This window comes from Plectrocnemia conspersa, unplaced genomic scaffold (genome assembly GCF_051122295.1).
Source record: "Plectrocnemia conspersa isolate PC_06_02 unplaced genomic scaffold, ASM5112229v1 ptg000005l, whole genome shotgun sequence".
NCBI classification, from domain to species: domain Eukaryota; kingdom Metazoa; phylum Arthropoda; class Insecta; order Trichoptera; family Polycentropodidae; genus Plectrocnemia; species Plectrocnemia conspersa.
Window position 1 is genome coordinate 2816287 of NW_028277169.1, and position 23157 is coordinate 2839443.

Below are 23157 nucleotides of genomic sequence, written 5' to 3' on the forward strand. Positions count from 1 at the left end.
TTTTTTTTTTTCTAATGATGTAAAAGAAGATTGATAGTTCATTTTCAATTTTTAAAAATTCACTATGAAAAATTGTGAGTATTGTGAAATGACACGTTTAATTAATTATTCCTTTTTTAATTTAATTTGTTGAGGAAAATGTAAAATATCACTTTCTTATTTGTTGTGTTTATTTATAGACATATTTAACTCAAAAACATGATAGCAGTTTTGGAATTACTCTCTTGGTTGAATATCTGTTTAATATAATATTTAAAAAAATACCAATAGAATATTACAAGAATTGTATTATTGATTACAAAATTATATAACATGTCAATAATTTATAATAAAAATATAATACATTATAATTATTAATTAGATTTCCAATGTACCCTACCATTAAAACAGCTCTGATTTAGTATTGGTAACGTTCTCCTATCGGTGTAAACTAATTTGTGGTAAACTGTATATGTATGCATGCATGCGTACACGCACTCTTATTTCCACCATTACATAACTTTATCGAACCCCTTTTTAAAATCTGTGGTTATAACGTCCACTCATACACCAGCGTCCAATGATTTGATACAAAGTTAGAAAAAACATACAGTTAGTGACAGTGGATCGAGATTAACGGAAATCATGTTGCTGCTCGAGAAGCATACACATGCAATGATTAAAAATGTGTTTATGTAATATACTTTCAAATAATTTGGCAGGTGCTGAAAGCGACGCTACTGGTCTGTAATTATCAATGCGAGACTTGTCCTCTTTTTATGAATCGGGATGACCTTAGAGCATTTCCACAACTCTGGAAAACAGAAGGATCTCAAAATTAAATTAAATATAAACCGAAGGGGGTTCAAAATACCAGACTTGCATCCTTTCTGAATATAGCCTGGGATAAATTCTGGTCCTAAAGAAAAAATGGACCTGCTAAATCTGAACTAATTTATTGTCTGTTGAATATGGCTCTATTGGCTGGAATCCAAATTTCGGAGAGAATTCAAAGAAAATTTCTCAGATATCTATAATACCTTTTTGATAGGAGCGTTGATATACAATTTATTTCATTCTTGACAATTGAAGGGCGGTTTCGACAATCCGTCGACTTTTAGAGTGCCATTGAATGTCGCGATCGCGTCCTTCATTCTTATCCGTCGCGACCAAGGCGCCAGTGCTTGAAAACACTCGCCTTGCACGATGCATCCAGTTTCAGAAAAGGATGTTTTCGGCGATAGCTATGAGTACTTGTAAAAATTATATAGGATGGTACTTATCTATTTTAGGTGTGCGCAATATTTTTTTATATTTAATGGTATAATTATTATTTGTATAATAGCCACAATGGCACATTAATGTAATTTGTACTTTTAAGCTATTTTTTAATGTTAAGTGTTTTATTAAAATAAAAAATATATTAATATTTTTGTATGCCACTGTGCCGGCGAGGCGCCGCGCCGGTTGACCTTGACGCAACCGACGCGTTCTTGGGCTGCATAGCATGCAACGACTTATTTTCGCACTCGAAAAACATTTGATCGTTTCAAGGGGGGTGGTTAAAAGAAAGAAGCTCTCGATTCGGTTTAAAGAGTGACGCAGGTGCAAAAATAATAAAGACAGTCATCAGTCAATCTTGTTTCTATATTTGGATTTAATAAAATTCACACGTTCTATTAAAACTTGAAGATTAACTTAAAACTTCACATATAACAGTGGCGGACTAAGCATTTGTGGGGCAATATATAGGGAGACGCCAAACTGAAATCAACGTCTGAAAAATCAGTAACATCTATTTAACTAACTATGAACTATTAATGAAGCTTACAATTAATATATGTCTTTATGCACGACTTAACTTTATTTTATTTTACTTTTCATCCATGAGATTAGGAATATATATATATTTAAAAAATATTATAATTATTATAATATTTTTTTTATAAATATTATAAAATTACAAATTCCGATCTGCCAGAAACGATAGAAATAAAATACACAAAAATCCATATGCGATTCGAACCCAGGTATTTCAGGTTAATAGTCAGCGACTTATTCTACTCGTTTATCGTGCTGGTATTTGATTTTTATTTTGTATTATTAAATTCGTCAATGTTTTAACATCAAATCTTGTTATACGTATTTAGGTAATTATTATCGATATGTTATTAATTATGCAGAAAAATACTAACCGTAATAGATGGCACCAGATTTTCCTTGAGTTATTCAAGTTCGAAACCAGAAATGTAATAATAATCTCTAATTCCGATCTTCCAGAAACGATATAAATTGAAAAAATACACTGGGGTGTTTATGGGATTTAATGACAGGTCTTTCAGATATTAGTGGTTGATTTTGAAACTACTGGTCTATCATGCTGCTCAAAAAAAGTAGAGGAGTCTCGTAAAAAATAATATTCTCTCGACTCAAAAAATAATCACCATTAAAAAGTTTAAGCGTATGCATACCACCTTTATCTATAAAATATTAAAAAAGCGGGAATTTGGATAATTATAGTTTATAGTAGCAAATGCTTGCCTGACATGCCTAGTGAAACTAAGCGATAAATATAAGTCGTACCGTAATAATGAGTACCCCTAGGAGTACACCCGGTACGATCGGCACACACAACTTTATAAATAGCTTGAGAACCTTCACCGAGGAGTTAAATAGGTCGCATTGTTTTTAATTCATCAACTGAGAGCTTAGACAGTTTTTTTTAATAACATAAATAATTATATATAATATACATGTAACTGGTTTATAACCATTTTCATGTTTACAATTAGTTATTATGTAAGTTTAATAAAAAATAAAACATTTGTAGTTATAATTTAAGGAAAAAAATTAAATATCTATTACAATTTAAGTGAAAAAAATAATAATGAAAATACAGGAAACAAACTTTAGCCTCTAAAGCAGGCTCAGCAACCTTTTTGGGCTGCGAGTCAAAATAATTAAAATGTGACTATTAAAAATAATATTCGGGTCAGTGAATATTTTTGGCCCTAACAACCCTATATGTGGTCTAGTCGTGACATCGTAACTCGTTATAAAAATGATATTTGCAGAACTGAAATGGGTCACATCAAATCACAAAACGGGTCACTTGGTGACCCGCGGGTCATAGGTTGTCGAGCCCTGCTCTAAAGCAATATGTGCTTGTTTTGAATTACTTGTAATTTAAAAAAAATAGTATTACTGGTGTTACTCCACCCCAGACAGGCATATGTTAAAATGGGTCTAATTAATTGCTAATAGATTACAAATATATTTTTTATATTTAGCGCGCTTTTTCTATTAAATATTAAGAATAGAAGTTCAAAATATGCTTATTAAATTTAAGCTTGGAGTCCAGGTGTATGCCCAGGCATTCAACGCCTATTTTCCATTTGAGAGGTGGTGGTAATGTTTGTCTACGTATTGTAAAAATAATTGCTTCTGTTTTAATTCGGTTCATTTTAATTTTCCACGTCTCAAAATATTTAAATTTCAAAAGTTATTTATAATTTATTTGCGATTGGTTTAAAACCGTAAAGACCAGTTAAAATATATGTATCGTCAGCGTACATGTCCCGAGCAAACTTCCATGAGCAACTCCAGCTGGAATTTTACGCGGTATCGAGTGTTCCTTATTTAGTGAAACAGCATAGCTTCTACTTTTCATGTATGCGCGTTTAAGCGTAACAGAAAGTCAGAGGTTTTAATTCTTTCTCCAGAATGAATTCAAAATATTTTGATCGACAGGCAAGAGGACAAATAATTTAGAGTGCCTATTTGAAGCCTTGTTGTCGATTAAGCCAACATTAACACAAAACAAGAGAAATTTTTTCACGAAGAAAAAATTATAAAGCTATAAATGTAATTTGTTTAACTATAATTGTCAACTTTACAAGAAGGACGAAAAACTGTGTGATATTGCGTTTTTTATTGAAATCAAATAATAGTAAGATCCTCAAGAATTTTCTGTATATTTTATTTCTCATGTTCTGTGTTCTGTTTTATATAATATCTATCACGTTCACTCATGTTGATGTTGATATTATTAAACGCTACGAAGTGATAATAAAGTCGTAAATTTTTATTAACGAAAGTGACATTCGCTCTTATCTCGCATGATATTTTATTAAGAGGAAAAAGTGTTATTATTGCTATATGTAAATATACAAATTAATTAGATATTGTATAAATATATCGAAATTGCGTTACTTTAATTAATATTTAAATATAAGAGCTTAAGATAATGTATATGTAAGGTCATCAATAAAATATTTATTATTATATGAAATATGTTGAATATCTGGTTGTTCCAAGTCATTGTATTTTTTAAGGTACGGATAAAATGAGTTAAAAATTTAAACGTGTAATATTTTTACTAAATTATATATTCTACATCATTTTCTACATTTATTACCCACATGTTATTCAATTTTTCTATGTCTGATTTTTGGAAACAAAAAATTCTTTAATGTCGTTTTTTATATCCGTTTTTGAAAATATTTTTTCCGTCAAAAACTGTTTCAGATACCTAAATAGATGCTATGCGTTTGGAGCAATGTCTGAAGAATACGGTGGGTAAGAAAATCTGGATATATAAGGGCGAACGCTGTCTTGGTGTAGAATTACCTTTCTTTAATTTTTCGCTTTTAAACGAATTAGCTGAGCATACTATGTGTCTGTCGTATTTGTCTGTATATAATACAAAAGCTCGTTATGTATTATGCCATTCATATCCCACCAAACATTATGTTATTGGGGTGTAATCCTGTTCTCGAGGTTGAAATTGAGGATTCATTGGCGTCCAACTACTGCTTTTTACGTAGCGTATAAATGATCCACTTCTTATCTTCGTTAGCAATTTGACTCCTAGAACCATTAATTATTGGCATGTTGAGATTCGCTGTGCGAGATTTTCTTAAGACAATTTATGAGATACCCATATTCTGTAAATTAACACATTTCCTAATTTTTTTAAAAATATTTATGAATTTAAGCTTTTGTATCGTTAATCTCGGATCTGCTCTGATGGTAGCCTTAATATCCTCACTAACAACCCGCCTTTAAGTAGATATACAATAAGGCTTCAATAATCATACAAGATTTTATTATTTTTTAACTCAAATGTTACATATTTAATTTAACCAATGGAACAATCAGTAATATTATTAACCATTTGCGTGCCACACGTTTTTTCATATTATGTAAGAATTGCCAACAATTTCTTAACTGAAAAGAGTGATATAAACAATTTTTTTAAATCAGTAGATAAATATATTTCTAACCTAAAACACACGTGGAACGCAAAACCTGTCAAGAGATACTGACGTAACATGTCGAAACATGTAACTCAGGGCTTGGCAACCTATGACCCGCGTTTGATGATTTTAAGTGACCCATTTGAGTTCTGAAAATAGCATTTTTTTAATATATGTAAATGTTACGACCAGATCACATATATGGTTGTTAGGACCGAAAATATTTACTGACCCGAATTGTCTTTTTTATAGTCACATTTGAATTATTTTGAATCGCCCATTGTCCATTCCTGATGTAACTGCTCCTCCGTACTTAAATGATTAAATAATTTATTTATTTCTATATTTTATTTATTCAAAATAAATTAAAACCATTGTGACCTAACAGGTTATAACAATGCGTTACGATGGATACCAAACAATACATAGTATTATTTCAATGCACAAGTAAATATAATAAAAATAATTCTTTGTGCTCCCAATAACTTGTTGCAAGTTGTCTAAAAGTGATCGGAAGCCATGAAGCGAACATACGTATCTGGAGTCGAAAAATCGAAAAGAAATAGAGTATGTACATCTCACTTAATCAAACAAAATCTTTGAATGCGTTTTTTTCAAAAATGAATAATGAACAATATGTGAAAAATAACGAAGGTGTAAGAAAAATAAGATATCTGTAAACAAACGGCAAAATGGGAATACATATAAGAAAGTCAAAAACAACCAATAAAGGGGATGGCTGAGAATAATGAAATATGACGCTTTATAGTAAGAGGATGTATCTGATAAAATGGTAGAGTATTTTTTAATTAATAAACCGTGCAATATATTATATAACTGAAAAATATTAAATTAAAAACATTATAATTATATAATATTTGATATTTAGAAAATAATAGTAATAAATTAAAGAGTACGAAATAAATTAACATAACAAATAACATTTATATGAATTTTATAAAAAATATTTGCCCCTGTATTGATATATTTTTTTATTAAATTAACGAAATTGAGTAATAGAAGTGTTGAAATAAACTATAAAAAACAAGTAGTAAAATAAATCAAAGTTATAAAACGCTGAGAATAACTGATTTATTTTTTCTAAAATTTATTGTAAATGCAATATAAAATTATAATAGATAAATAACAACAGAAATAAATATTGAAAAATACGTATAATAAACTCATTACTCAAAGAGTTGAGATGCTTCGTACTTCATTAAAAGTCATGCATTTTTCTGGCCAAATTCAAGAGGAGGAAATGCCCCCTCCCCCAAATGACGTCCCTGCATCAATGCCAATTTCATTATGTATTCTTTATTCGAAAGTTGTGAGACAGATTATTTATAGTTCTTCATGTAAATCAAAAACCTCTAATCAATCAAGAATTTTAGCTCTCCAATGATATGTACTCAAATTATCATTAAATTCATTGCTTTTTGTTGTTTATTTCCTGTATTTTATTTTTTTCGCATAAACTGCAAATTTATAAAAAATCTTAAATTAAAACCGCAAGCGTTATGTTTTTATTTTTTTATTGAATTTAGCTTATAACTAACTGAAACATGAAAATGGTTATAAACATGTATATTATATGTATATATTATTGATATAAACGTATTTTAAAAAAATTATCCTTAAGCTCCAATTATATTTCTTGCAAAGTTGTGCAAAATGGTTTGAACGAGATTTATTTTTATATTTATATAAAATTTAATATTTATATATTTTGCAACTGGGCCGCATATTAATAAGTATGACCTCTAAAGCAATATGTGCTTTGGCATTTTATATTATACTTAAATTGAAGGTTGTTTTTATCGTATTCACCGATACACGAGATTAGTGGGCTAGTGTGATTTCGCAAAATATTTTCTGGTGTGAAAACCGCAGAATAAAAAGGTGTATTATATTTTTATAGCTTTATTTTGAATGATTTGTAATTTTGAAAAATTAGTATTTTTGTTATTGGTGTTACTCTATTCATAACTAGTCAACAATAATATTTAAATCGAAGCAAAATTGCGACTGATCACATGATTTACATCATTTTTGCTTCAATACTTTGCTCGGAAGAATATAACAAAGTATATCGTTTTGATGCTATTTTCACACTATAGTATATAAGATTATTTATATATTATATTTCACTAGAAATACAGTGTAAACATTCCATTATTGAGATCTTAGAAACACATTCACGCGATGTATGGGCAGATGTTGAAAAAATACTCAATCGAAAATGACCAGATGCGTCGTTCGACGCCGAACGAACAGCGTCTCATACAATACTCGTTTCTGACTGCATCAAGCCGCTTCGATTTGTCCTTTACTTTCTGACAATATATCTAAGAAACTATAATTGCCCTCGAAAAATGATCTACTTCATTCCTGTTGTGCTAATCATTATTCTCCAATATACTTGGAAGACATTAATTTATTAGTCTACCAAAATACATGGTTAGTCTATAAAAAAACATACAAAAAAACCTTTTTCATGTACCGCTACTACGTCCCGACGCCATCGTTTTTTATAAGCGTTGCGAAGTGTCGAGGGATAGCCGGCTTCGTTTTTGACCTTGACGCTGCCGACGCATCGTTTGCGTCTGGGTTGCCATGTTGACCATTTTCAGTTGAATTAAAATTAAAATAAATTTAATTATCTTATACAAAAAAATATTTGTATATGTATATGTGTGTACATATAGGTATGTATATATGAAATGTGTACCAATTTTTTTTTTAATAATATATTTATAGAAAATTTTGGTTTTAGTTCCGGAATCAATTTCAGTTTTTACGGTTTTCAGTTCAGTTCCGAGCAATTATTTTTTAAATGTCTATATTTTTATTAAAAAATATTTTTTCACCATATCTTAAAACATTTAATTTCTTCTATTGTTCATAAGCAAACTATATTAATTGATACAATAATATAATATAAATAAGAATAATTAATTAAAGGTTTAATAATTACAACTATAAGTATATAATATATGATGACCAATATCATTTATTCAATGAAACATATGTAAATAAAGCAAATTTGTATATTCGCGGTTGAAGTATACAGAATGCTTAGATAAATTTGTTTATAATTAAAAAATATTAATGTTTCCTCTAATGAATTTTCGTTTAAATTATTTCGATTGTATCGCAATATAAACTTTAAGCCAGAGAAAGTCCATTCAACACTAACTTGTGTTGTTGGAGCTCCTAAAAGCTGCATTGCAATTTTATATAAATGAGGATATGTGTTTTTATTTTCCTCGCAAATCTCTAAAATATGTTCTTTGTACATGGTTCAAGTTATTGAATATGAATTAAATGTCCACATCTGTAGAAATAGGAAAAATTTGTGTCTCTATTCCCAATTCTTTACTTTAAAAAAAATCGTCTAAACTGTCTACCAATTGATCGGATGTTTGACTAGATAATTTTTCTTGTTCATTTGTGATTGAAAATAATTTATTTAAAAATAATAATTTGCTTCAAATATTTTTCGAATGTTACCGAATCGAAATAAACCGATATTTTTTCGGTTTTCGTTCCGACAAAAAAAATAATGCAAATATAATAGCTAATAATACTCGAAACACATTATATATACATAAAGATCGGATCCGTATATTGTTCTATGTGGATTTGCATATCATATCATATAACTGGAAATAAATTGATCGCGATCTATTATTTGTATAGGCGCTCATATGCGATGCATACAAGCAATGATGCTTGCAAATTGATTTTTTATGATACCGGTACATATTACATTTGATACATAACTATTCATTTTTTAATAGCTTTTTACGCGTAAAAGTCTGAATAATATATTTCTATCTCTATAAAGAATTTAAGTCACTCTGTACATAGATAGAGATCGAATGTATCCAAATAATTTCATGTCAACCGTAAACAGAAAAAATGAAATTTGTAACTGCCGAATTAATGACATTAATAAATATTAAATCCAAGGTGTATATGATGCGATACGGTTGAATTTTAAAAATTAGCATTTCAAGCAAATGGTTAAAGTGTGCTTAAAATTTGTCGCGTTATTGTATAGGCGCTCGTACAAAATTACGACATTTCATATGCGACGCATACAAACAATGATGCTTGATAGTTACTTCTAATGTTACTAGCACATATTACATTCAATAAATAAAAATTGATTTTTTGATTTGACTTAACGCGTAAAGGTGAGAATATTGTATTTTTACATACATAAATATACTTTTAGTTGACCTCTGTTAAAAAAAATATTTAGCCAGCTTATTTGGGGTTAAGATCAGTAAAAATATGATAAATCATACAGTTTTCTGTTGCTATAGTTTAACATAAATTTATATTTCGAACCTTATAAGAATATTCGATAAAGAAACATGGTTACATCCTTTATCTGAAATATATTATAAATATATGTATTTTTTTTTATTGTAATGCAATGCAGTGCTCAGCTATATTTTATTTAATATTTGTTTCAAGTCATAGATAATAAAATATAAGCTTGTTTGACCGTATTTCAAATCATTATTTCAACTTTCTATTTTTCAGTTAGGTCAGCTTACATAGTGTATTCGTCGAATTGTATATATTTTGCTTTTTCAACAGTAACACCTTAAATTGAATTTTTTTCAGTTAATGATATATATATTACTAAACTGTATTAGCGTTTCGCTGAATTTCGTAAATTCAGGCTTTGTATATTTTTCAGTGCTGGCAACACAAACCGGTTCCGTTACGGAGAGGGATGAACTGAGCGCGGGGGCAAAAGTACGAGCGTCTCGACGGAAGCGACGCGCCATAGCGACGGAGCGAGAGGTTTTAACGCCACAGAGCCAAGTAAGTTGCCTCCGGGAGCCCTAGGCCTTGGCTTGCGCCCCCTGCGTCCTTTAAAAAACTTTTTCTTCCATGTTTTGAAAGTTTTACCGGTGTTCGGACAATATGTTCGGACGATCAGCTCGCGGCGCTGTCATTTTATTTTTTTGTACTTTATAACTTTCAAGTGAATTTTAAAACAAAACCACAAAATTCATTAATTTTTTTTACTAAATCGTGTTTTGAACAACTCACTATTTATAACACGCCCTTATTCGGACAACTGTCACTTGAAAACATAACCTTAATATGTCGGTGGAAGTAAACAAACTAACGCGAACTTTTTAACAGGCTTCTAAAGCTTAGGAATAGATCTTAAAAAATCAATTAATAATTCTTAAACTACAATCGATGTATCATTTAATCTTCCGTGCGGTTTTTACCCTTGTTTTAACGATTTTTAGAACATTTATTTACAATTCATCTGCTGCCATCTAGCGACATAAAGTTGAACTAAAAATAAACCTTTTGCGCGCAAATTTAACAAATCAGACCTTAGTGCGTTATCTATCATCAATATTAATGTAGTTATCATCACTCTTTTTTATATTTTGAATAATTTTATTAAAAATTAAGTTAATAATATAATTTTTATTATTATTATTATTTATGTAAAAGCTTTAGTATTTTGTTATTAATTATTTAATTATCTGTCATATTTTGAATATAATACATGAAATATAAAATCGAAAAGAGCTGCTTATGCATCATTCAGTATCAGCAAATATCGTATAGAGAATTTTACATATATTTTTGTCATTAACATCTATGTATAGTTAGTTAGCCTTTAACAATTAAAAAATCTGTCCATAAAAATATTTCAATCGTAAAATGCTGTTAAAAAACTGTTAAATGCATGTCCACAATAAAATAATAATTGTTGAATTTTGTTTAAAATAAAACCAGCACGATAGACTAGTGGTATTCGGCGACTAATACCCGAAAGACCTGAGTTCAATTTCTATTGTGTCTGGGATCATTACAGATTAGGTTTTCCTGGATTTTCTTAATCTCGGATCTCCATAGTTTTAGATGTTGAAAACATTTACCTGATATGTAAAATCGTATTTATTAGCTTGTTTTGCGTCTATAGCTATAAAAAATATTATTAAAAAATATAACATTTTCATTAAATAAAGAGGCATTAAATTGCCAATTAATATTTATCTTAATAATTTTGCCAACAAAATCCTGAAAAAATAATTGTATTGTATTCAGACAATCTTGTTGCTTTGTCAACATTAAACTCGTCAATATTTCGTATATTTTCTAAGCTCGTTTTCTTTATTTGAGTAAATTTTCTAAATATGTTTTTTCCAAAAACATTTTTAACATTTTCAAGCTTTTGTTAAGCACAAAACACACACATGCAAATTTAAAACACATCTGTTAAATATCAGATTGAATTAAATATGATGAACTAAACAGATAAACGCTTTGAAAACTTTAACATTATATTTTCTTCTTATCTGGAGCCTTTTTTTATTCTTTGCTTTAGTACTTTTGTTGTAAAATAAAAATCAAAAAAAAGGTAGTTGCGTTGGTATAAAGTTAAAGACGTACATTTAGAAAAAACACTAACTAAACTATTCCAACATTGAAAAATATAAACAAAAAAGTACTTTGATTACCATTATATGTATTAAAATGAATGTAAATGAAGTGTTTTTCTATTATTATTTTTGATTTAACTTTATTATTATATTAACAATGGATTGATTATTGATTAAATAATTTATTAAATATCTAGTAAATTCTCAGCTTAAAAATATTAACTTTTCTATTTATAGTGCTTTTAAATTAAGCTTTTTTTCTGTCTATTCACAAATATTTCCAGCGTTTAATAATTTGCGTAATAAAAAAATATATCATTTTAGCACTGATTATTAATTTACATAAAATTTTCATTTTTCAATCGTTGATATACTATTGTTATTGTCATTATAGACACCACAATAAGCGTGTGATCAATTACGTTTATTTTTTTCTAACTTAATATGCATCTACTTTGTGATACTTTTCGAGAAATGTGTAGTAGAATCATTCAAATCGGATTAATATTTTATGTGACTTATTTACGATTAATTCACTAATTTATTACTGACGGAATCCGTTGCCACCTGCTATTGCATTTTTTTAATTATCACAATATTCAACTTCTTCAGAACTATTTAACGTAAAGAAGTTGTTAAAAAAGTAAATGTATTAAATGAAATACACTTGTAAATAAATTTATTCTCAAGTCTTGGCTTCATATTGATAATATAAGAAAAAATGATAAATTCATAATGTATCGCTCTATTTTGCAAATTAATTATTATTAACAAATTATTTCTATGAAAATATATTATTCGTATAAAAGAGTCTTCTGATTCATTGTTAATATTGCCAAAGAATTCTATTCTTTGTTCTTTGACTACCACCAAATGTCGAAATATTTATTTCAACAATGTTGTTTTTGCTAACATCTAATTTTAATTAAATGGGTCATGAATAATGAACATTTTTGATGCAATGTATTGCTTAAGCTTATCATGAGTAGTATATGAAATAAAATTCCAAGTATTTTAATGTTATTGTTTGTTGTCATAAACGAAATGAATCATTCATGTAGTACCCTTGGACCTTTATGTGTTTAAACTGCTTAAACGGTATAATTTTTTGAAATATTTTTAAAGCTTTACAATCGATCAATAAAAAATCATATTTTAAATAATAATAATTAGGTAACCTGTTAATTTTGATAATTAAATTAAATTAACTAGTTTTAAGAAAACATTATTATTTTAAATAAAACTGCTGCCATCTAGCGGCGTGTTGTCGAACTACAAAATCTGCTTTATCGATATATAATAAATTATTGTTTTTAGGCGATTGCGACCAGAAGGACGTCACACTTAGGCTCTTCGTTAAGCTGCTCCGTTCTCTTTGTTAGTATTTTCATTTTAATTATTTTATTTTGATCAAAGTGTGCTTTTATTTAATTTTAGATTTGTTGTTTCAGAATTCGCCCTCGGACGCTCAAAAAGGGTGAGTTTTTTTTTTTTACTAACTAATGGACGTATAGTTGTGACCAAACGTACTAATTTACTTAACGTATCTACATGAAAGATAAAAACAAAATTATCCATGCTATTGTATCGTATGTAACATTGGTTCTTAACAAGATCGGTATGGGAAGATGAATTTTTAGCTTCTCGAATACTATCAATATTATTTTATGCTTTTAAGTTGTCAGGTTAATTTAAATTTATATCATGTTAAAATTTATGTTATTTATTGAACTAAAGAGTCATGAATATGAATAAGACATGTAAATTATATAGCCTTTACAACATTTTATATATTTTAATAACACTACTAATAAAATATTGCTATTTTTGTACTTGTGATTTAGACTAATACCGTTCAACAAAATTTACCGTTGATCCTTTTGCCAAATACTAATGGTTTTGTTCCATCTGATCCATTTTTACATATATATTTGAATCGTTTTTGTTACATTTTTCTCTTTTTTTGATGGACTATTTCATTCGACATTACAGAATAAAACATTTGAAGCTGTTAGTTTATATAGTTAAAGCATAAAGAGTAATTTTGTGATCTGATCCTATGTTTTAAAGCAGATTTTATCACAAAAAAAACGTTGAAAATTATCACGTGGAATATTTTTACATTTATATTATAAAATATAACAAATGTGAGTTGAAGCAATTATTTCAATAACGAGTAGACCGTATTAATGGCGGGATTATATCTGCCGAAACGTTGATTAAAAGTAAGTTTCTATTTATTCTGTAGCTTCGTACGTAGAGTGTATAGAAACATGTGTGTATGGAGTAGTTTGTGTTTGATCAAAACTGCACATTAGTCGTTTGGTTGCTACTGAGTTCCGTAGAAGTGAACTAGTATTAAACGCTATTTTAGTCAGAAGTAGTTCTGCTTTTGCTTGATTGCATGAAGCTTATTAATGGTGTCAATAAACTGATGATAGTTTCCAACTGAAAAGTTAAGGCGATTAAAGTTTTTATAAAATTAATTGCCTTTACTTTTTAACCTCTCACATACATTGCAGGTATAAAGAGGTGTTGGACTTGTCGATAAAGTGACACCATTTGACCTTTGCGAACTTTTGATGATTGCAAGCGATTCTAAATGATTTGATGTCTGCATTTAAAGAGCAAAAACTAACACTAAATATTTTCAGGTTAGGTGCGTAATTTAAAAAAAATAGTGACCTTTTATAGTAAATGAAGAATGGTCCACACGTTATATACTAAATTAATGTTTACATTATTATAAATGAATGTAAAATATAGACCTTTTTTACAATTGATTGTTTTATTTAATACGAGTACAATTTTTAATTGGATATGTATTGGATTCGTCGGAAAAGTGACACCATCAAATTTCGACGAAGACCTGTCAGGTATAATGTTTATATCTTTGCTGAAAATAAAAAAAATATGAATTTGTGGCAATTCTGATTTTGATATACAAATAAAAAGCATATCTGCCGGGCGACAATTTCAGAAACTGGTTTTATTTTTACGTAATTTGATAATGATGGCTGACTTTTTTCGAGCATTATTTATCGGTCGATTCTGGAGTTTTTTTTGTTGATGTCTTAGTGTCTTTCCAATCCACTTGTGTTTGACCCCTTAGAAGAGATTCGCTTTGATCAGTGGAACAGTGACTTATTGTTTTTGTTTAATACTGATCTACTAACAAATCATCATATTTAGAAAAGTTGCTATCTAAAATATGAAATTATGAGGATCATTTTTTTGTTAAAGTAAGGTCCAACGGGTTTAGTGCATTTATTTAACTATTATTGTAAACCGTTTAATATATATTTGCGCTGATGTGTATAATTGCTCTTGTTTGTTTCGCCGGCGAAAGTGGAGGGACATAAATAATTTAGTTTTGTGCCACTTATTCAAAATGATATATTTTTAGTTAGCATAATAAATTTTGTATTTACAAATTTAAGCGATCAAACCGGTTTATAAAAACTGACAAACCTACCTGAAAGAAATGGGAAGCTACTCGAGGATTGAGTTACTAGTATTAAAATGACGACTATTCATATCAATAAAATATCGTAACTTTGTAAAAAAAATCTAGAAATAAATGTAAAGATATAAAACATGTTTAGTATTTAAAATTAAAATTAGGAAAAAAAGCGTTTGTATAGTATATAACAGTTTTTATGAACACTCGTAATTTTAATTCTATCCCTATTTAATTTATTTAAAAAATAAATATTAAATATACTTCCATTAAGTTCGCAACTAGCTTAATCCTGCATTTTGTTTTAAAATGGCGGCTATTTAAAAGGAAAAACTATATATACATATATAAAAAAATGTTTAATATTTTAAATTTAAATTAAAAAATAGTTATTTTTTAATATTTTAACGAAATAAAAATAAAAGTAAAAATATAAAAAATATTTAATAATTAAAATAAAATTAATTTTATTTTGCCTGATTTTAATAACAGATTTTAATAACGACAAGCCATAATAGTATTATATCAGGTATAGTTTAAAGAAAGGGGAAACCACTCGACGATTGAGTTGCAGTGTATTGGTGAAATGCACTAATATTCGATACCGATAAGGGCCCAGGGCTCCGTAATACCCGCTTGATAATTTATTACCGTTCGTGATGGTATTCGTTGTAATGCAATTTGAAATGCACAATGCTGTGATTACGGCATGCATGCATTCTGCCTAGGCAGCTAGGCAGCTTCAATTTCTCGTTGACCCTCGATTCAGTTGGGCCGATATAAACACGATTTCGTTCGTCTGCTTAATGCCCGGTTGCGAATGTCGGTAGCGGCATAACCATTTAGCCATTATCCCTTTTTCTCATCCTCGTGGATATGTATTAAATTCGCGCATGTACTTCAAGAAATTCCCTCAGCGCAATCTTACTGACGGCTGATTACTATTGTAGTTTTATTATATAATTTATTTATTTATTTATTTACACACGTGGTATATCACAATACGTCTAACAACTGCGAGTATCTGGATGAGAACAAATTAATATACTCACACAGTGTCATACATAAACGAAGTTCAGAATCTTCGCATTGTGTATATTTTCTATCAGCGACTTTTCCAAAGTCAAGAATCAAATCCCAGCATAACTTGCAGGAATTTTGCGGGAATAAAAATGGATTGTATTTATATTACCTTGTGGACAGGTATGTGAAAGATATTTTTTTGACATTTTCTATTAAAAGTGAGTCGGTTGTATTATTTGGCAATCAAACCAGAGAAACATATTCAAGGCATTTGGGTTGAAAAATGCATGTCATTTATTTATTTTTTATTATTTTATTTACGCAATTCGGTATGAGTAAGAAATAACTTATTCTGCGGTTACAATTTAGTACACTTAAAATATTTATTATTAATAAATTTTAAAAGAATAAATAATAAAAATAAGAAGCAGAAAATTTTATTTTATTAAAGTTGTATAAATTCAAAAAAATTTTTTTTTTAATTTCTTGATTTTGGTAAATCATTAAATATTTAAAAAAATTGTGCCAAACTTCATAGAAATTGCTTGAGGCATGTATAAATCATTGGCAGATCTAATCTCATAATAATGTAGCTGTTTTCTACATTTAAATTTAGTATTTATAATCGATTTTACATGTAGCATTTTTTGATTACCATTATTAGTTCTTATTTTGGTAGAATAGTTAAGGCATGATTTTAGTTTTCATATATGTATATGTCTCGTGTGAGCATCGAAATTTTTTTGAAGTAATTTTAATTTAAATCTAATTGTAAATCCCCAAATGCAAGACATTAGATGACTATGAATATGTGCATAATAAATGTGTAATGTAGTTTTATTTAATATATTTTAAAACCTCTATAAAAATTTAGACATTAGTAATATTTATTTTATTTTATAATCAATATGGTTTTCAAAATTTAAATTTATATCTAAAAGTATACCTAATAACTTTATATTATCACTTTTTATAATTAAATAATTATTCACAGTGATTGTATAATAATAGAAAATTATTAAATATCATATAGTTGTATTTATTTTTCATTTAAGTTAATTCATTTAATCTCATCCATTCACTAATAAGGATCGAATCACTCTGCATGTTTCTTTAAATTAATGTCGGAATCCGATTAATACGCTTTAAGCTCGATTTGAAACTCGATATTTTGGGGCACTAAAAGAGATTAATTATATTTAAGATATTATATTCTTCTAACTTCGTTGTAGTAATTATTTCCATACAAAATTAAATAATTAATTTGATTTTTTAAACAGATTTTGATAACACGATAACTGTCTGATCCATCATCTTTTATTAAAAATGACGGCTATTCAAAATATCAAATCATACACTTATTAAAAAAATTCCTGCAGCAAATAGTTAAAAATAGAAAATATTTTTTTTCATTCAAATGGATTATAAAAAATTTGAGAATATCAAAATAATATTAATAACCTATTAAAAAAATCATAGAGATCAAAAATGTTCAGTAATGAATTTTAAAATCTTTTTAACCCTTTAAACTCCAGCGACTTTTTAGTGAGTCACCTATTATTTCTCTTCATGCGTCAGTATCTCTTTCTAAAAATAAATATAAAATACTACAATAATATTTAATAATTTACAAAAAAATTGTAAATAATTCGTCAACTTGTTTTAAAAAAATATTCAACAAGTGACTCACCGGTGAGTCTTACGTTAATTAAACATGACAGAATTCACTTGAAAATATTATTTAATAAAAAACTGCGTATTTTTTACAATGTAAATAAATATTTTTTTACATTGTAAAAAAATGACATTAAATTAGGGTTTGTCGGATTTTAAAAACCGATTTTATTTGATAAATTTGTAAATAGAAACGTTAAAATTTTAATTAAAAAAATAATATTTAATCTTAATTCGCTTTGTGTATAAGACTAATCTTTACAAATTTAAATTTTAAGCGCAATATCAAAATTCGGACAAGTACGTCAACCTTTTGATATATTTGCAGAAGCCATAAAAAAATCAATAGATAAATTCTTATATGGAAACAGATTCCAATGATGAATTAATCAGATGAAGGGATTGCAATAAAATAAGTCATAAAAACCTGAAAAAATTGTTATCATTATTTGATGCAAAGAAAACGATAAAACCAAGTTCACTAATTAGTGAGAGAGTATTTTTTATTTCAGATAATTTTGTACCTACAATACAAGTAAGAATATTCGTCCAAGCTTACATTATATATTTATATACATGTTTTTTAATAAAACTCTAGTTAGAATGTCTGCTAATTTAATTGTTAATCTAACCGTATTGCAAGTGCTAGTTAGTATATTTGGTTTAAATGTATTAAATAGAAAGTCGGGGACGATGTTAAAAGTTGAAAATGTAATTCATTAACTCTCGAATCCTCTCAACGTTTATACGGTTCTATTTTAGAAGCTCTTTGTGAAGGTACCGTATATACATTTAATTATGGTTTGCCATATATAATATGTTGAATAATGAACTAATAGGATTATTACGTATCATTTTACTATTGAAAAGTGTTGACTAACCATTTAATTATAGCTAGATACGTAACAGTATCGAAATAAGCTCTATGTGATGTGAATGAATCACACTTGACTTTATAAAACTTTGATTCGATTCAAAACCTCCTTGAAAGGCAAAAATCTTTTAAGAGTGAAGTTATCACCTTTGTTGTTCCAACGTTTCAAAAACATTTTATTAGTTGATCAAAATGTTAATTAATAAGAAGGCGTCATCAAAAGCCTATATATCTATATTTATTTATTGTAAATTTTGCGATAAATACAATCAACGACTACTAAGTAAGTAGTGAAACATCAGAACCTGTAAATCAGCGACATATATTTTTATAATTATACAATACTATTACAGCTTAAAATCAAGATATATCGCAAGAACTATTCATTACTATTCATCAGCGAGAATAGGGAAATTTAGGAAAACATGCTCTGTGATAATCGATCGGAATAAAAATTATATTAAAAAATATATAAAACTTCCGATCGTCTAGATATTTAATCATGTACCATAATTTAGTATTATTTTTGCCTCAAAGATAAAATAACATTATTGTTTATTTCAATATTACTGTGATACCAGTGGTTTTCGAATTCATGAAATAAGTTAATGCTGTTTTTTAACAGTAAAACACAACGATTTTCTATTATTAGTCACTGAATTATATCGCTGATCTATTAAATGACACCTCGTTGAGTCTGTACGTGCTCTTATCAACGTTTCATATTACCATAATCATGACTAGTAACAACAAATCAATTATGTCATGTTATGAAAAAGTCATATGCTTACTTAAAATGTAAAAAATGCAAACTTAAAATGGATAGCAAAACTTCGCTCGTTTTTCGAATATTTGTGGAACTATTTTTGAGTTCGGATATGTTTAATTGCTGATGAGAAAACCGTTCGGTAAATGCCGCAAGAATAATGCAAAGAAATATTTTGCAATTTATAATTTATAAAATCACTAAAAACCGATTAGTTCTATACATATTTGTTTTTTAATCAAATCTCATCAGGCACGTACGGTGAGATGCATTCCCTTTCGGTCGCTCGCGTACTAAGTGACGTGAGTGAGCTGTTTAATTTTTTTAACTGTTTTTTAATTTATGCATAATGGTATCAATAAAATATTTACGTATCGTTCTTTATGAACAGGAGTTCAAACTAAAATATAATTTGGCGCAGGCCATGAGAAATATTAATTTTTAATTTAGCGAAAGTGTCAACTATGACCGAAATTCGCAGAATTTGTTAGTTGCACGAAACAAAATACTGGAAAAGCCCATTCTTTATTATCGTTAAATGTTGTTTGTTGTTTCAAGACGCAAAAAATTCGATCGCGGTTAATTTATTTCCAGATATTCCAATAATTATTAGCTATTGTATGTACATATGTATTTAATATGTTTCATAAATTTTGCTAAATTAACTCAATCGCAGCTTATCTTAATTCTGATGATTTAAAAAAGCTTAAATGACGTCCCTGATCAAAAGGTATATATAAATAAACATTACCCTTTTGACGCCCTCACTGATCAATAATTTGCACAGCGTATTTTGTAAAATTCAAAAAGTTAATGATGATTAATTAAAATAATTATTATTAAGCAATAATTGTTTTTTTATTATGTAATAATTTATGGGCAATTAATTGAATTGAGATCCCTAAGTGTTATGTTATTTATTTTTCATTATTATCATTTTTTATGAGCAGAAGTTCAATTAGAGATTTCGTGAAATCGTTACTGTCGATATAATATATAAATATATTGAAAAAGTTTGTTAATTTATATTTACTTTTTATTATTTATTCATTGTAGGCTTATGCATTTTAAAAAAATAATTAAAAAAACTGTTGCGTCGGACTCCCCTGGCACTCGCAAAATCAAGGACATTCTTCGCGCGCGTGTCGCACTAAGAACATAGAGCACGTTCTCATGTTTACAAACTAAATACAAGGTAATTTGATACATAATAATGGGGAAAAAATTTGCTGATTTCGTTAAATTCATAAAATACAGTTGAAAGAATCTAACCTCAATTTTGTATAGGTGCTTAGTCCCCTATAACGAAGTCCCTCTACGTTATAGGGGGGTATTTGTATTTTTCCTATGCAAATTCGGTAAATTGTTAAATATAATCATATTGTAGGGAAATTGAAATTATGCATTGAAAATTAACCATAACACATGGAGCGATATGCGAGACAAGCAGAATCTCAAATTACTGTTACTAAATTAAACATTTTGTCTCATTGTTAGTAAAATACCATTTCTATAAATGAAGCATATTGATTAGTAATGTAGTATTTAAAATTTATTAGTAAATTTAAAACTATAAAAATAAAAACGCGTAAGGAACTGATACATAAAACATTACTATCACGTAACTGTACCGTCTACGAATTTAAATTACAATGTCTAGAAACCTTGCGTAAGACCTATCCATTTCAATTTTATCCCCAGTGCGCAAGAAAAGGGGTTTTCTGTTTTGCAGTCGAGATTTTCGCAACACCTCTTCGGACATTCGAAAAGCTCTTGACAAGATTGCCTTCGTTCATTGCGTTCGCATTGAAGCCGAATACATTATCTCGTGTGTGCGAATCGAGTTTTATGTTTATTGCGTTGTTTTTTTTCCGCGTCTGCCCTTTCGTCTGAATCTCTCGTGAGTAAAGCATATTAGTTTTGATGGCGATCGGAGCCCGCAGCCATTATTGTCTATATAGGGCCGGTTAACGAATATTCATTAAAATTATTATCGATATATGATTGTCGGCCCGAGTATAATATAATTCATATAATATCGCCGTTTGTAATTTCCCATTTTTTGCGGCCCTTTTTCGCATACCTCCGCACACAGAGGGCTACCAGGCTTCAGCACAAATGGTTATGCGCAGCGTCTAACTACAGATTAACCACCATCTTCGACATCACCTACCTGACCTGCACGATCCCTTGCACGCCTACGGCCCCGTGTTGATATCGAGAGAGTTGCGGCCAACCATTTGATTCGTGTTTAATTGTTTTTTATCGTGACATAATTTATTTACATTTCAAGTCTTCTATTGTGCCTGAAAGATTGATTGATTAGTGATTATTATATAATTATAATTCTAATTGCTTATCACAGATTTAGTTGTCTTATAGTTACTTAATCTCGCGGGCGAATACACAAAATCAGGCTAGGTACATTGCCTGTAAACTGTAATAATAGTGTAAAATTAATAAAATATATGTCATTGATTTACAAACTTTGATTTTAATCTCGTACTTATTTAATGGTTGTTGACTGTATTAACATGGTTGGTACAATTAAGATTTACAATTTTTAAATTTGAAAAATAAATAGTTATTTTTTTCTTTTGTATCTTTGAAGCCTAAAAATAACTTATACCACATTTTTATTATTAACATTTTATTTTAATTCCCTGCATTATATGCGTTAATCAATCTAATTTCTAGATGGCTATTAAAAAATATAAAAACATTAAAAATATATTTTATTATGAAAATGTTATCAAAAAAATTAAAATTTTATAAATCAGTTAAAAAACATCTTAGAGAAAAAAGTCAAGAGATTAGAAATATTATTTAATAAATATTGCTATTTTTCACAAAATTGTATATCAGAAATCTAGATAGTTTCTGCCGGACGGATTTTTTTTAATGGAATTAAATAATTGCCATTTTGAAAAAAGGTGGCTGATCAGGTTTAAAAAAAACAAACTTAAACTAGATACAACTGTGGCCAATTGAAAGTTTCATAGGCAATATTTCACGAATTCTATTGTATTTTTTTATGATCAAGTGCATCTGCGATAATAATTTACAAGATATTTTAACTTGTAAAGTTATGTAAAGACAAACTCAAAATCATGGAGAGATCTAAACAAATGTCGATCACGGTAAAATCTAAAATAATAGCATATCTCGAAGAAAAGGTTTCAATTTTAGAGATAGCGCGAAAAGTAGGGCTTAGTGGTTCAGCTATTCGAAAATTTATTAAAAAATTCTAGAGATGGTGTAAGGGGGTGGACGTCTAGAAAAAGCGAAAGATTTCATCCTGCTGATTTATGTTGACAATTTTAAAAATAGTTTCACTGGCAAAATATTTATTTTTACGGAAGATTTTATCTGAAAAAATCTGTCAGAATCTCAAAAATATAAAATTAAGACCCCTACAGATGAACCATGGCAGAAAAGGTAAAACACAACAAATAATAAAAGAGGTTTCATAATGATATCTACTTTTCATAACAGTCAGATGATAGACACGGGATAAAACAGACATTAAAATATATAAGCCTCAATGTATAATGGATTTAAATAAATATATAAGATTATTGCCTAGTTACCTAATATTGTGAAAAAACAATTGAATAAACAAAAACGGTTGCTTATTATTTATTTCAATGCGCATTCTTTTATTCGTTCAGTGTCTATCAAAATTATAA

At 28.3% G+C, this 23157-nt stretch overlaps 1 long non-coding RNA gene across 1 annotated transcript; it reads left to right on the forward strand.

Moving 5' to 3' along the window:
- Positions 1–4537: 4537 nt before the first annotated feature.
- On the forward strand, positions 4538–14450 carry LOC148234675 (uncharacterized). The gene is made up of 5 exons (XR_015809591.1): positions 4538–4553; positions 9955–10082; positions 12989–13048; positions 13123–13148; positions 14326–14450. It is a non-coding gene; the product is annotated as an uncharacterized LOC148234675 (long non-coding RNA).
- The last annotated feature ends 8707 nt before the right edge of the window (positions 14451–23157 follow it).